The sequence below is a fragment of the Eptatretus burgeri genome, chromosome 3, assembly GCF_056783735.1.
Source record: "Eptatretus burgeri isolate ZD-2024b chromosome 3, Ebu_testis_v1, whole genome shotgun sequence".
Taxonomy (NCBI): domain Eukaryota; kingdom Metazoa; phylum Chordata; class Myxini; order Myxiniformes; family Myxinidae; genus Eptatretus; species Eptatretus burgeri.
This window is the reverse complement of record NC_140963.1, coordinates 87,233,151-87,250,650: the sequence shown is the minus strand read 5'-3', so window position 1 is coordinate 87,250,650 and position 17,500 is coordinate 87,233,151. Positions and strand designations below refer to the sequence as shown.

The 17,500-nt window shown below is 40.6% G+C and overlaps 1 protein-coding gene across 4 annotated transcripts in view; it reads left to right on the top strand.

The window, feature by feature from the left end:
- Nucleotides 1-17,500, top strand: part of ACVR2A (activin A receptor type 2A) — a 285,612-nt gene that overhangs the window by 185,470 nt on the left and 82,642 nt on the right. The gene's annotated exons all lie outside the window — the stretch shown is intronic.

The following is a 17,500-nucleotide window of genomic DNA, read 5'->3' as shown; positions in this document are numbered from 1 at the left end:
ACGATAGATAGCACGATATTTCAAAAATGTATTGGGCCAGATATCTCCTGGATCAGGTATTACGTGGCGGAGGTATGCACTTGACCGAGTGCCCTTCTCGTTGCTACCAGTTTCCAATTGCATTGCATTCTCAGCTTCTAGGACTCTGAGATTGCATCATATCACTTGGCTAACCTCCTTTCCTTATTTGGTCGGATGTTTGCCTTTGAGAAATTAATTTGATTCCGTTTTAAGTTGAGGAATTGCTTATTCAATGGGTTAAGAGGTCCTAAGAAAGTGGAAAAATTAATCCAAAGGTTTTGTTGGTATGTCCTTGTTTCAGAAGAAGGCTAATCACATGAAACATGGAAACCACCTGCTCATTTTATTCATTGCTGAAGCTCCTACTCAGACAGCAACCACATTCTTAAGATAACAAGCAGTGTAACCTGGTGTCAAGCAACCTCCAAAAAGGCCAGACCACTTGCTACCCACAGTCTATGCAGGAATTTTTTTTTTTTTTTTAGGGTGCAGCTGATGACTCACCGACTGTTCCGGAAGGACAGCGTGAAATCTTTAACATCCACCAACTAATGCTACCTGATGGGAAACCCAGTAAAACGCCTATCTGATGGGCGGCGTACACATTTATGCCTCCCTCACCCTGCCTGCGAAACACGAGTTGGACAGTTTATAGCTGAGCAGAGATTCAAACCTATGCTCGGCAGCTTAGAGTTAAGAGTGCATACGTCTAGGCCCTGAGGGTATCCTGCCAGCTCCAACCAAGAGTGTTGAACAAAGATGCACCTTTAAATATGGTCGAGATGTCTTGCTTATCTTTGGTGAAATATTGTGGTGACGTATTGTTCTTGCCAAAAATATTGGCACCCTTGCACTTTTTTCAAATGATGCACCATTTCTTCCAGAAAATTGTTGAAATTAAGAAATATTTTGGTATCCACATTTGTATTTCTTTGGTATGCAGTGGAACAAAACAAAAAAAAGCTGAAAAAACAACTAAATCTTAGCTTATTCCACAAAGAAATCCTAAAATGGCTTGGACAATATTATTGGCACCTTTTAGAAGTTGTTCGAAATAATTAGATTTCAATCAGGTGATTCTCCTTTACTTTGGAACTAAACTCACCTGTGGTGAGTTGCAGGTGCCTGCAATAATAAAATCACCCATTCAACCAATTTGAATGGAGAAAAGGAGTCATTCTGCTGTTTTGTGTCACTGTGTAGTGCAGTGAGCATGGAGAAAAGAAAGAATACCAGAGAATTGCCTGAGGATGTCAGACATAAGATTGTTGCCAAGCATGGACAATCTCAAAGCTACAAGTCCATCTCCAGAGACCTTAATGTTCCTGTGTTCACCGTACGCAATGCTATCAGGAAGTTTAAGGCCCATTGCACTGTAACCAACCTTCCTGGACGTGGCTGCAAGAGAAAACTTGATCGAAGATTGCAGCGAAGGATTGTTCCCGATGATGGAGAAAGTACCTCGATCAACTGCCAAAAAGATTCAAGCTGACCTTCAGACACAAGGTACGACAGTTTCAACTCACACCATCCATCGCCAACTCAATGAAAGGGGGTTCTATGGTAGGAGAACCAGGAGGACTCCACTGCTGAGAGAGAGAGAGAGAGAGAGAGAGAGAGAGAGAGAGAGAGAGAGAGAGAGAGAGAGAGAGAGAGAGAGAGAGATATATATATATATATATATATATATATATATATATATATATATATATATATATATATATATATATATATATATATATATATATATATATATATATATATATATATATATGAAAGTCTTACTGGAGTTTGCCAAAACACACCTGAACAAGCCAAAATCCTTCTCGGAGAATGTTCTCTGGACAGATGAGACCAAATTAGAGCTTTTTGGGAAAGCACATAATCTCTATGTTTACAGGAAACAAAATGAAGCCTTCAAAGAAAAGAACACCTTCACTACAGTCAAACATGGAGGAGGTTCAGTAATGTTTTGGAGTTTCTGTGCTGCCTCTGGCACTGGGTGCCTTGAATGTGTGCATGGCATCATGAAATCAGGAGATTACCAAGGCATTATAGATCGCAATGTTCAACCCAGTGTTAGAAAGCTGGGTCACCGTCAAAGGTCATGGATTTTGCAGCAGGACAACGACCCCAAACACTTGAAAAAGCACCCAGGAATGGTTCAAGACAAAACGCTGGACTGTTCTGAAGTGGCCAGGAATTTGTCCAGAGTTCAACCCATTGAATACCTGTGGGGAGATCTGGAAACAGCAGTTGGGAGAAGGCACCCTTCAAATCTGGGAGAACTTGAGCAGTTTGCACAAGAAGAGTGGGCCAAACTGCCAGGAGAGAGGTATAGGAAGTTCGTTCATGGCTATAGGAAGTGCTTGACTGTAGTTATTTTGTCCAAAGGCTGTGCTACCAAATATCAAGTCTCGGATGTCAATAATTTTATCAATGCCATTTGTTTTTGTTTTCTGATTTAAAAGGATATATTAAGTTCTGAATCAAAAACAAAGATTCTGTCATATTAACAGTGAAAAAATGAATTATGGAGATGAAATAATTTTGGCAATTTGAACTTATTTTTGGAGAAAACTGTACGTTATTTGAAAAAAGTGCAAGGATGACAATATTTTTGGCCACAACAGTACTTCGACCCAAAAACACTTTGGAACCCGGAATCAACTTGCATTTGGCTTGCACATCTCACATGCAGAAGATGTGTTGTACTCAATAACTAATCCAATTGCAATGATGAGTCGGCCCACTTTCTATCAGTAAGTTTCCTCCATCAGATATAAACTTTCACTAAACAACATCTAGGTCCCTGAAAAGACAACATCAACATTGTTAAAGCAGAATACTGCAGTGAGCGGAAATCTGCAAAGCTCTGTGATCTTTCTTCATTACAGAAGGGTCTGGCAAAAATAAGGGTGCTTGCTGGCAAGAACTTAGCGCCTACCTTCCATGTGGTTACACTGCAGCTGATTGAGGCGTCTGCTTGTCTCTGTTTTTCATTATCTGGCTTCTGATCAGAAGGTTCCCCGTTATGCGTTCCTGCAGTAAGCGACTTGTTGCCTGGCTCTCTGCCCCGTCATTTATTGCTGTTAGCATTACTTTTGTTAAGATGCTTGAGTTCTTTTTTTCAGGAGCACAGACTTTAATAACAACAATGATCCTAACTAGAACTGTGAGCAGTGCTGTCTGCTTCCAAGCAGTCCGAATCTAACAACCACATAGAGCCCCATTTATACGTTTTCTGGGAAAATGGAGCCCAAATCCATTGTCGGCAGAAAAAAGTACTTAGGGCATCCCTTGGCAATCCACACATTATAGCAAAACTTAGACAGAGAACCATTCAGTGATATTATCCACCTGGATAAAGGTCAATTTTTGGAAGCCATTTTACCTTGGGGATGGTCATTTATATTTATCTGTAATTGGGAAATATAAACCTCCATTATCAAATCTCATATCACAGTAAAGCCTAACTCAGTGAGCATTCAATGATGTTGCCCTATTTGGCAAGAGTCAAACTTTTAGGGTCATTTTACCCCAGAGGCTGTGACCACCCAGGTGTGACAGGTTTATCACAGAGAATGCAGCTAGCCGGGAGGCGACGATGGTTCGCGGGCATTATTGAACAATGCCACGATTGGTACAATTGAGTTAGTGGAAGCTTTTGAGGAAGCCCGACCGTAAAAACCTATCTCTTCCGTCAAAATTGAACAAATCAAATCGGATTTTTTTATATGTTGTACGTATGGACATTACGCACAGCTTCTAGGAAATGAAATTGCGAGAAGAAAATCGAGAAAAAAAAGTTCAAGTGGGCGTGGCTCTGCCCACAAGGGGCATGTGATGCCTGTCGTACAAAAAGACACCACTAGACCATGATATCTAGCTTGTGTCCAAGTTTCATCAAGATCGCATCAAACGTCACGGAGCTATGCTCTGGAGAGAGTCACAAACAAACAGACAGACAGACAGACACACAGACACAATGAAAATAGTGGTCACTGCTGGTGCCCGCGAACCAATAAAAAACTCTTATGAAACATCAGATTCTTCCCAAATTTGCAGCAGTTGAGTCTTTGACAGGCCTACTGATTGTTAAAAATGGTATCAGATGCCAAATAGATTTTTTTTTTTAAGTAAGTGTTCCAAGCCTTAGAAGAGATCTGCATGTGCTGGCTTGAGGCATTGCTCATAGGGACGGACACTATTCCTCATAAGATACAAAATATGTAGTATCCATAAACAATATACACGTCAAAAACAACAAAACCTTAGATCATGGGGTTTTCAATGATATTATCCAATATGATAAAAGTCAAGCCGTTTTAACTCTGAGACCGTGGCCTTGCTCATGTGACCATTTTAACATGTGATCAGTTTCCAGGGTTTGAGCAGAAGCTTCACACTTTCAAATCAATGCCTGCTAGGTATGCTTAAGCTGTCTTCCAAATTTAATGGCGATCGGTTGAGTAGTTGTGGAGAATACTTTAAAAAAAAAAAGTTTTCCACAAAATTCGAGATGTTTGCCAGCACAGAACAAAATAGAAAAAACAACATCCCTTAGGATCATGCTCCAGTGGTCTGCTATAAACACGCATAAACCGGCATAACCCGCTGTAACAGTTTTTTCAAAAGTCGTTTCATAAAAATTTGTGGAACTTGAGTAATAATAATAACATTAATCCAAATAAGAACAATAGCCTTCCACCCTGTTGGCTTGGGTGCCTAATTACTTTCTGCTATGATTACTAATGCCCGGTATAGTTTTGTTTGAAAGAGAATGGTTTTAGAATCAGCAATTTTGAATTGTATAGTTTGTGGATCTAATATGGGCTCGTCGGACAGACTAGAGGTATGTGCACTCTCATTCGAGTTGCCTGGCCTGGGTTGTAATCTTGGCCCATCTATAAACTGTCACCTTGATGTTCCGCATACAGAGCGATATATCAATTTCACATGTGTGTTTGCCATCAATCCCATGGACTACAAGCCAGAGGACCCATCTGCTAGCATTGGTCATTGCTGGATGTTGAAGGTACCTTGGTGTTTTCCGCAAAGGGTAAGTGAGTTATTGCTGGCACCCTGAATAAATTCCAATTTCCTTCCACATTCGGTGGAGTATCTTGCAACAGAGTGGCAATTTGTCAAGACAGAGATATAGTGGACTGTATTTCCCCAAATAAATGCCCTCACCCTCCAATATAACCCCACCCCCTCTAATAGGGGGATTAAAAAATAAATGCTTCCGTTCCAATAAACACCCCAAACTTACAACACGTCGACCTGGGTTCCAACAAACGCCCCTCGTTCAAACCCTACCTGGGTTCGTTGACAGCTGCAGCTTTTCCCTGTGTAGCTTTTCTTGGTTGCTTTATACAGCTTTTTTTGGCTGGAAGAGCATGGAGATTATCATGGAGTATGGTAGTACTCCATAATTATAGAGGAATGATGCAGGAAAAAAAATGGCTGCCCATCCAAATGTGTACACAATGATAACGCTCATAAGCTACTGTAGAGTGAAGTCACAAGCATTTAAGAGCCATACTTTTTATTCTCAAGTGTTTTCTGAGCTACCGAGACTTAAAAAGACACCAGAATACATTGATATAAACTACCCCATCGGGAGATCGCTAAAACATCAATTTGTACTTCTTCCCCTCTCAAAACAATGTAAAACTGTAGTCCCACCTACTTCAATAACTGCTGAAGCTATGATGGTGATTCTAACGCGAGGAAGTTCTTTTGTTTCTGGGCTAGTGCACGCAACTCAAAATTTAAAAACAGAAAAAACATTAATCATTTTATTAGGAAAATAAATAGAACGTAAATGTGGGCTCAACCAAAGCAGGCCAGGATCATTAGGGGGGGGGGGAATGGACAATGGACAGAACCATTCCAAAAGCGATACATATCCAACCCGATGAGGCTGATCAGCTGCAATGGTTTCAGTGAAACAGATGGTGTTCTGTTGTGCTTTCATCTGCAATCAAGCATTCCCACCAATTAAGAGTGTCCAAAAGAATCGCTTGTCACAAGTAAGGGATTTTTATTTTATATTAAATGTAGTTTTGAAATGTTTAACGATTGTTATTTTATTATTGTTGGGCTCTTGGCGGTGAAGTTTCAATTCTAGTATTTGCCTGAGCAGAGTCGCCGATTCGGTTTATGTTTATACTGATGTGTTTAATATATCATGTGAAAGTATATTGTTAGAATCACCAATAAAGTGGAGACGGTGCAGCGGGGGCAGGCAGTTGTGGAGGTGCAGCAATAGAAATTGGTAGGAATGAGGTCTGGGAGACAGTTTTTGTGGGTGACGAGACAATTAAATATGTCGATTCTTCATTCTGCAGGAAGGATCATAGACATGGAATTCTGTGCAGTTTTGAAGGAGCAGGAGTTAGGGACATTGAAAGAAGGGTAAACCATATTGTACCGGGTCATGGCAGGAAGAAGTTGGTTGTGGTACCCCTCGGAGCGAATGATGGAGGGAAAGTTTACTTCGAGTTTACCAAAGGTAGTTCCTGTCTAATAAATATTTTAGAGTTCTATGAAACAGTGTTTGATTGGGTGGATGAGGGAAAGGCAGTGGACATAGTATATCTAGACTTTAAGAAGGCATTTGATAAGGTACCACATCGGAGGTTGTTAGCCAAAGTGAGGGGTTGTGGAGTGGCTGGTCAGGTGGCTAATTGGATTGCAAACTGGCTTAGTGATAGGAAGCAAAGAGTGGCTGTGAGTGGGAGGATGTAAGTACTTGGGTACCTCAGGGATCAGTACTCAGACCATTACAATTCATTATTTACATCAATGATTTGGATAGTGGGGTGAAGAGGAAGATTTCCAAATTGGCAGATGACACAAAGCTTGGAGGTAAGGTGGATAGTAGAGGGGGTGGTGATCAGATACAGGAAGGTATTGATACTTGCATAGATTGGGCAAAAGATTGGCAGATGTGATTTAACCTGAGCAAGTGTAAGGTGTTGGGGATGGGAAAGAACAATGAAAATGGAGATTACAGGATACAAAGAGTAATTTTGGAGCGTGTCACACAGGAGAAGGATCTGGGGGTGGTAATAGATATGGGAGGTAAGCAGACAGCACAATGCCAGGCAGCTACAAGTAAAGCAAATGGGGGGTTTTAGGTTGTATTCGGAAGGGGATCATTTATACATCAAAATAGGTGGTGTTATAACATTGTACAGTAATTTAGTGAGGACCACATCTAGAATATTGTGTGCAGTTTTGGTCACCACAACTCAGGAAGGACATATATACCATCGAGAGGGTTCAACACAGGGCTACTAGATTGATTCTGGGCCGAGCTAGACTCAGCTATGAGGAGCGGCTGAAGGAGACAGGGCTTTATACACGAGAAAGGAGTTGGTTACGAGGAAATGTCATGGAGAGGTTTAAGATAACGAAAGGTCGAGATAAAATAAATGAAGATTAATTATTCAACAGTCGACAGTGATAGGACCAGGAGCCGAGCCTGAGAGTAAAGAAGAGGAGAGTTAAGATGGTAGCAAGGCAGGGGACTTTTACTCAGAGAGTAGTTAATGCATGGAATGGTCTCCCTGGAATGGTAGTAGCAGCAGAAACAGGAGATAAGTTTAAATTAGATTTAGATAGGTACCTGGAAGTTATGGAGATACAGTGGTTCATTGATGTTGGCAGTACTTTGAGGTAGCTTGAGTTTGAGCATTGATGGGTGATTGTGTGCATGTGTACGGAGTGCTGTTGGTGGGGGTCTCATCAAGGGGTGTTATGTGGTTGATGCTGTGTGTTTTTTTAACCAAGCCCTTCCCCTTCCTCTGAGGAGGAAAAAACCCCCGAAAACTTTAATGAATAAATAACTAAATACATACATACTTACATACATACATACATACATACATACATACATACATAAGAAAACTCACAATAACACGATTAAACATTTTTTTTTAATTTTGCATTTTCTTCTTTGTATCTTGTGTTAATAAATTAGTGTGGTGTTGATGTCATGCAAGCATGATGGGCTGAATAGCCTCCACCTGTGTTGGCTTTCCTTGTATTTCCTTGTAAAGTGATTCACAGTGATATTGAGCTTTTGTTTGTATGTTTTGTTTCAAGGCTTGTCTGCAGGGAACATAGTTATGAACTCGGTCTCTAAGGAACATAGTTATGGACTCTGTTCGTAAAGAACATAGTTATGGACTTTGCCTCTAAAGGCCCAGTCACACCTTGACGTTTTAGCCAGCAATGGCAACGTATTAAAATGTATGTAAAACGCTGGCTTACGTTGAACTTTTGATGTTTTTTTTAAGATTCGGACGTATTCATAACGACTTGGTCTTATGCATAACGTATTAGAAATGGACACAGAACGTTTCGTTGTGTTATAGATAACTTATACCAACGAATGTTGAACCTGTTGTCGGCGTTCGCAACCTATGCCCAACGATAGTCGAACTTATGCATAGCGCTGTACGCATCGCCGACGATGACGTGGCGTAGGTTATGAAAAGGCTGCCGCACAACGATTCAAATCATAACCGCCGCAGAAATGGAAGTATCAACATCGCAGTCACACCTTGACGTTTTAGCCAGCTTATGCCGATTTTTGGAAAATTTGTCTAAAACGCTGGCACTCGTCAAATACGGTATGGGTGAGTTTGGTATGCGTGAATAGAAGGCTAAAGTACGCTATCATACGTCGTAGTAAGTGGAATACGTCTTGTAATTTTAAACATGTTGAAAATTTTACGATGTACTTGCCGTATGACACACGCTCCGCATGCGATGGGAATAGTTGTACGCACGATATGCGATCGTTGACACACATCGACACACGTTACTTGTAAGGTGCTCATGAGTCGAAACACGTCAAGGTAATGGTTAGCGTCAGTGTTCCAGACTCCCGGTTGTTTTTTTTTTTCTTCGGTATGATGGTGTTCAGTGTACAGTGCGGTTATGATTTAAATCATTGAGCGGCCAGCCTATTAATTATATTATATTATAACCACACTAGAAATGGAAGTGTCAAAATCACCAGCATACCGAAGGAAGGAAGAAAAAAAACAAAACAAAACCAGGAAGTCTGGAACACTGACGCCAACCATTACCTTGATGTGTTTCGACTTATGAGCACCTTTCAAGTAACGTGTGTCGTGTGTCGCCAATCGCTTAACGTGAGTACAACACATTACTCATAGGTTAGAAATAAGTTTCGGGTACGCTAAACATTACCTCAACGTGTTTCGACTTATGAGTAACTCACAAGTAACGTGTGTCGACGTGTGTCAACGATCGCGTGACGTGCCTAATGGCCAGCGTTATGCGGAATATGTGAGTCATACGCTGACATAAGTCTGAAAATTTCAAGCATGGAAAATTTGAGGACAACCGAAAAGTACAACGTTTGAAGCCAGCGTACAACGACGTATGGCAGTGTTTTTCAGCGTGCTCTCAATGTTATCAAAACTTACCCATAACGTATTCGACGTGTACCAGCGTTTTAGACAAATTTTCCAAAAATCGGCATAAGCTGGCTAAAACGTCAAGGTGTGACTGGGCCTTAAGGAACATAGTTATGGACTCTGTTCATAAAGAACATAGTTATGGACTTTGCCTCTAAAGGCTCGGTCACACCTTGACGTTTGAGCCAGCGATGGCAACGTATTAAAATGTATGTAAAACGCTGGCTTACGTTGAACTTTTGATGTTTTTTTTTTAAAGATTCGGACGTATTCATAGCGACTTGGTCTTATGTATAACGCATTGGTAACGGACACAGAACGTTTCGTTGTGTTGTAGATAACTTATACCAACGAATGCTGAACCTGTTGTCGGCCTACACAACCGATGCCCAACGATAGTCTAACTTAGGCATAGCGCGTTGCACGCATCGCCGACGATGTCGTGACGTAGCCTATTAAAAGACTGACGTACAACGATTCGAATCATAACTGCCGTAGAAATGGAAGTGTCAACATCGCGGTCACACCTTGGCGATCTTGCCAGCGTATGCCGACCTAAGAAAAATGTGTCTAAAACGTTGGGGCACATCAAATACGGTATGAGTAAGTTTGGTATACGTGAGTACAACGCTAAAGTACGCTATCATACGTCGTAGTAAGTAGAGTACGTCAAGAAATTTTAAACATGTTCAAAATTTTACGACGTACCCGGCGTATGACACACGTTCCGCATGCGATGGGGATAAGTTGTACACACGATATACGGACGCTTACACACGTCCACAAAGGCTACTTATAAGCTACTCATAAGTCGAAACACCTCGCGGTAATGTCTTTTTTCCACGAAACTTATTTCTAACTTATGTTTGACGTGCTTTGAACCAATTCTTTACATAGTCCCAACACACATCGACGTATGTAGACGTATTCCAATGACGTCTTCCGGTCGACAAAAAAAAAAAAAATTAACCTGTTTCTAGCTTACAACTGCCATATAAAGACGTGTTCCCAGCGGTTTTGGGAATTGGTATATAAAAATGGTGTTCATAAAAGGGGAACCCAACAGTGTTTTCGAGTCCTTTTTGAGTCGATGTCCATGTCAGCAGAAACAGTATCAGTATCAGTATTAGTATTAGTATTAGTAGTAGTTTGTTCATGTTGGCAGTAGTAGGTGAGTGTGAGGGGGAGAGTGTGGGTTATGATGGATAGTCCTTGCGTTTAACGATTTAACGATTTAAATGGCTGCATCTCCACTATTGAAAGTAAACGCTTGCGCTCAACAATTGGATTTTTTTTTACACTCAACGACTTTTAAACGGTACCACTCAGCTGGTTTCATTGTTTACAATGAACGATTTAAATTGCTGTCACTCGCTTTTGTTTTTTGACGCTGGCGCTCGGAAATTTTAATCGTTTCTATTGAACGTGCTAAATCGCTCAAACTCCACCATTGAAAGTAGACGCTTGCGCTCAACAATTCGATTTTGTTACACTCAATGACTTTTAAACGGTACCACTCAACTATTTTCATTGTTTACAATGAACGATTTAAATTGCTGTCACTCGCCTTTGTTTTTTGACGCTGGGGTTTGGAAATTTGAAGCGTTTCTTCTGAACGTGTTAAAACGCTCAAACTGGACTATTTTAAATAGACGCTGCCGATGGACAATTGGAATCATAGCCAAGCTAGACATCGAAGTGTGAACATCCTCGTCATGTCGAAGAAAAGTTTGAAGAATGCTGCAAATAAGTGTCCTGGCCGTGGCCGTGGACGCTGACGCAAGGACGATCCATTATACCGACGTCTTTCAGCCTATGAGTAACTTAAAAGTAACGTCTGTCGATGTGTGGCAACGATCGCGTAACGTGCCAACAACACGTTAATCATAGGTTAGAAATAAGTTTCGGGTACGCTAAACATTACCTCGGCGTGTCTCAACTTATGATTAACTTACAAGTAGCATGTGTTGACGTTTGTCAACGATCGCAGACCGTGCATACAACTTGTGGCCAGCGTAGCGGAACGTGTGAGTCATACGCCGGCATACTTCGTGAAATTTCAAGCATGAAAAAAATTGAGGACAACCAAAAAGTACAACGTTTAAAGCCAACGTACAACAACGTATGACAGTGTTTTTCAGCGTGCTCTCAATGTTATCAAAACTTACCCATAACGTATTCAACGTGTGCCAGCGTTTTAGAAAAAAAAATTCAAAAATCGGCATACGTTGGCTAAAACGTCAAGGTGTGACCGAGCCTTAAGGAACATAGTTATGGACTCTGCAAAGAACATAGTTATGGACTCTGTAAGGAACTAGTAATGGACTCTGCAAAGAACATAGTTATGGACTCTGCAAGGAACATAGTTATGGACTCTGTTTGTAAAGGCCCGGTCACACCTTGACGTTTTAGCCAACGTATGCCGATTTTTGAATTTTTTTTTTCTAAAACGCTGGCACACGTTGAATACGTTATGGGTAAGTTTTGATAACATTGAGAGCACGCTGAAAAACACTGCCATACGTCGTTGTACGTTGGCTTTAAACGTTGTACTTTTTGGTTGTCCTCAAATTTTTTCATGCTTGAAATTTCACGACGTATGCCGGCGTATGACTCACACGTTCCGCTACGCTGGCCACAAGTTGTATGCACGATCTGCGATCGTTGACAGACGTCAACACATGCTACTTGTAAGTTAATCATAAGTTGAGACACGCCGAGGTAATGTTTAGCGTACCCGAAACTTATTTCTAACCTATGATTAACGTGTTGTAGGCACGTTATGCGATCGTTGCCACACATCGACAGACGTTACTTTTAAGTTACTCATAGGCTGAAAGACGTCGGTATAATGGATCGTCCTTGCATCAGCGTCCACGGCCACGGCCAGGACACTTATTTGCAGCATTCTTCAAAGTTTTCTTCGGCATGACGAGGATGTTCACACTTCGATGTCTAGCTTGGCTATGATTCCAATTGTCCATCGGCAGCGTCTATTTAAAATAGTCCAGTTTGAGCGTTTTAACACGTTCAGAAGAAACGCTTCAAATTTCCAAACCCCAGCGTCAAAAAACAAAGGCAAGTGACAGCAATTTAAATCGTTCATTGTAAACAATGAAAATAGCTGAGTGGTACCGTTTAAAAGTCGTTGAGTGTAAAAAAAATCCATTTGTTGAGCGCAAGTGTCTACTTTCAATAGTGGAGATGCAGCCATTTAAATCGTTGAGTGGCAGCCTATGAATAGCAAACCCTACGTCACCGGCAAAAAAAAACTGCCGCACGATATGGATAAGTTAGGCTATCGTTGGGCATAGTTTGTGAACGCCGGCTTCACGATAATTATTCGTTGGTATATTGTGTCTATAAGTAATCAAAGCGCTCTATGCACATTATTAGTTCATTGTGCATTTGTCCAACCCGTTATGAATAGACCTAAATCGTAAAAACAAGCTATAGCTCATTGTTGAAAAAGCCCCATAAAAAATTAGCCGCGAAGAACTTCGAACAATGGTGAAAAGATGTCTCCGACCCGTGGACACGCGGACGCTAGGACGATCCATCATGACCCACACCCTCCCCCTCACACTCACCTACTACTGCCAACATGAACAAACTACTACGAATACTAATACTAATACTAATACTGATACTGATACTGATACTGTTACTGCTGACATGGACATCGACTCAGAAAGGACTTGAAAACACTGTTGGGTTCCCCTTTTATGAGCAGCATTTTTATATACCAATTCCCAAAACCGCTGGGAACACGTCTTTATATGGCAGTTGTAAGCTAGAAACACGTAAATTTTTTTTTTTTTGTCGACCGGAAGACGTCATTGGAATACGTCTACATACGTCGATGTGTGTTGGGACTACGTAAAGAATTGGTTCAAAGCACGTCAAACATAAGTTAGAAATAAGTTTCGCGTAAAAAAGACATTACCGCGACGTGTTTCGACTTATGAGTAGCTTATAAGTAGCCTTTGTGGACGTGTGTAAGCATCCACATATCGTGTGTAAAACTTATCCCCATCGCATGCGGAACGTGTGTCATACGCCGAGTACGTCGTAAAATTTTGAACATGTTTAAAATTTCTTGACGTACTCTACTTACTACGACGTATGATAGCGTACTTTGGCATTCTACTCACGTATACCAAACTTACTCATACCGTATTTGACGTGCCCCAACGTTTTAGACACATTTTTCTTTGGTCGGCATACGCTGGCAAGATCGCCAAGGTGTGACCGCGATGTTGCCACTTCCATTTCTACGGCAGTTATGATTCGAATCGTTGTGCGTCAGCCTTTTAATAGGCTACGTCACGACATCGTCGGCGATGCGTGCAATGCGCTATGCCTAAGTTAGACTATCGTTGGGCATCGGTTGTGTAGGCCGACAACAGATTCAGCATTCGTTGGTATAAGTTATCTATAACACAACGAAACGTTCTGTGTCCGTTACCAATGCGTTATACAAAAGACCAAGTCGCTATGAATACGTCCGAATCTTTAAATAAAAACATCAAAAGTTAAACGTAAGCCAGCGTTTTACATAAATATTAATACGTTGCCATCGCTGGCTAAAACGTCAAGGTGTGACCGGGCCTTAAGGAACATAGTTATGAACTCTGTCTGTAAAGAACATAGTAATGGACTCTGTTTGTAAGGAACTAGTTATGGACTGCAAAGAACATAGTTATGGACACTGTTTGTAAGGAACTAGTTATGGACTGCAAAGAACATAGTTATGGACTCTGTTTGTAAGGAACTAGTTATGGACTGCAAAGAACATAGTTATGGACTCTGTTTGTAAGGAACTAGTTATGGACTCTGCAAAGAACATAGTTATGGACTCTGTTTGTAAGGAACTAGTTATGAACTCTGTCTGTAAAGAACATAGTTATGGACTCTGTTTGTAAGGAACTAGTTATCGACTGCAAAGAACATAGTTCTGGACTATGTTTGTAAGGAGCTAGTTATGGACTCTGCAAAGAACATCGTTATGGACTCTGTTTGTAAGGAACTAGTTATGGACTCTGCAAAGAACATAGTTATGGACTCTGTTTGTAAGGAACTAGTTATGGACTCTGCAAGGAACATAGTTATGGACTCTGTTTGTAAGGAACATAGTTATGAACTCTGTCTGTAAAGAACATAGTTACGGACTCTATCCATAAGGAACATAGTTATGGACCCTGTCTGTAAGGAACATAGTTATGAACCCTGTCCGTAAGGAACATAGTTATGGACCCTTTCTGTAAGGAACATAGTTATGGACCCTGTCTGTAAAGAACATAGTTATGGACTCTGTCCGCAAGGAACATAGTTATGGACCCTGTCTGCAAGGAACATAGTTATGGACCCTGTCTGTAAGGAACGTAGTTGTCGACTTTGTCTGCAAGGAACATTGTTGTTTAAACAACAAAGCACCCCCTTTCCCTCCCACTTTCATTACATTTTACTGAGCATCTGAAATTACATTATTCTTGCACTGAAACCAACTCAACTTGACACTTCTGACTTACTAAAATCAGACTCTCAGTTTTGTCAGTCACCTTCGTAGCTCTATTACAAGGCTCTGAAGGAAAACAAACAAAAGTGGAATTGTGGAAACAAATGTGAATCTGTCTGTCAATGGAGCTCAATGAAGTCCAGCGCTTATCACACTCATCTATGCTTGTATCTCTCGCGTTCTATCGAGATAAGGGTATTCCAACATGGTTGCTGCTTGTCCCCAGAAGTGTGGGCTGTAGGTTCACTCCAGTTGTATACGCAGCTCAATGGGTAATACGCACTGATATCTGTATATTATCTCACTGATCTGTATGCCTATGTTTTGGTTTCTTCATAAACTCTTTTACATATTCCCCCTAAAAAACAAACACCAACAGAAAAAAGAAAAAAAAATTAAATAAAAATCAATGTCACCCCCAGGGTGACCAGTATCTTGCCAAAATGTGAACATGAGTGACTTATTTATTCGATTAAAGTTACTCAAAAAATAAGGGTTTCGTCGACCTTGATGCTTGACCATTTTGTGACCTTGACCTTTGACCTTGACCTTTATATTTTCGTACAGTTAATGGTATCTCTCCAGGACCGTTGTACATGAAATATCAAGAGATTTTGATGAGAACTGAGGAAATAAAATTTTCATGAAAAATCCGTTTTTCCGTCATAGCGTCAAACTTTTGACAGATCTGGAAAGCACTTATCAAGCGCTTTCATATGAGGTATTACTCGATATGGTATCGAAGATTTCAAAATTTGACCTTGGGGTCAAAAACTTTTGACCTCCAGCGCTAACCATGAAGGTCAAGGCCGATCGCCACCAAAAATTAATCAGCTGAATGCCAGACCATGAACTATATTCCCATGAAGTTTGAAGACGATCCGATCAAAATTACTCAAAAAATAAGGGTTTCGTCGACTCCCCTGATTTGCGACAAAGTGACCTTGACCTTTGACCTTGACCTTCAAAATTTTATGCGCTGAAAGGGACCTCTATAGACCTCTGATATGCGAAGTTACAAAAATTTCCAATGATAACTGTGCTCTGTAGAGTGATTTATACGTGATTACGGACCAAAAAAACAAAACAAAAAAACAAAAAAAAAGCATATGAAGGTCAAGGCCAATCGCCACGAAAAATTAATCAGCTGAGCGCCAGACCATGAACTATATTCCCATGAAGTTTTAAGACGATCCGATCAAAATTACTCAAAAAATAAGGGTTTTGTCGACTCCCCTGATTTGCGACAAAGTGACCTTGACCTTTGACCTTGACCTTCAAAATTTTGTGGACTGAAAGGGACCTCTTTCGGCCTCTGACATGTGAAGTTACAAAAATTTCCAATGATAACTGTGCTCTGCAGAATTTTTTATACGTGATTACAGACAAACAAAAAAATAAAATTTTCATGAAAAATCCGTTTTTCATCATGACGTCATCAAATGACGTCATAGCGTCAAACTTTTGACAGATCTGGAAAGCACTTATCAAGCGCTTTCATATGAGGTATTACTCGATATGGTATCTAAGATTTCAAAATTTGACCTTGGGGTCAAATATGTTTGACCTCAGGCGTTAACCATGAAGGTGAAGGCCAATCACCACCAAAAATTAATCAGCTGAGCGCCAGACCATGAACTATATTCCCATGAAGTTTTAAGACGATCCGATCAAAATTACTCAAAAAATAAGGGTTTCGTCGACTCCCCTGATTTGCGACAAAGTGACCTTGACCTTTGACCTTGACCTTCAAAATTTTATGCGCTGAAAGGGACCTCTATAGGCCTCTGATATGCGAAGTTACAAAAATTTCCAATGATAACTGTGCTCTGCAGAATTTTTTATACGTGATTACAGACAAACAAACAAACAAAAAAAAAAACATACAAGCTGACTAACATATCTTGCAAAAACTTCGTTTTGGCAAGATAAAAATGTAAATACCTGGAGGGATGAAATCTCAAAAATAACAAAAAACCAAATAAGGTAGGAATAACACCGCATTACGATGCCACAATACGACACACCAATCCTCTTGTGGACTACCATCACGATATCTTTTGACGTTGTTCCGTCAATCCCACAACAAAAGTAAAATGTCAAAAGATGTCGTGATATTAATCCACAAGAGGATTGTCGTGTTGTATTTGCAGAAATATAAAAAATAATATTCCAGGACTGAGCCAATCTGCCAAGTGTAGATTTTGCAAGGGAGAAATAGAAAGCACGAGCCACCTTCTCTTGGGATGTAAAAACCTAATGTCAGAACAGCTGTACACACAAAGGCACACCAAGGTATGTGGAGTAATCCACTGGCACATCTGTAGAAATTTCAATAACCCAGTTCCACAAAACTCATGGAAACATGAACCAAAAGCAATTACTGAAAACAAGGAAACTAGACGGGGAGCACTCGGTAGAGTGCAAAACCTCCACCGCCAATACTGCTGGGTCACTCAAGTGAACCTGATATCCTATTCATTCAATTTGACGTCAA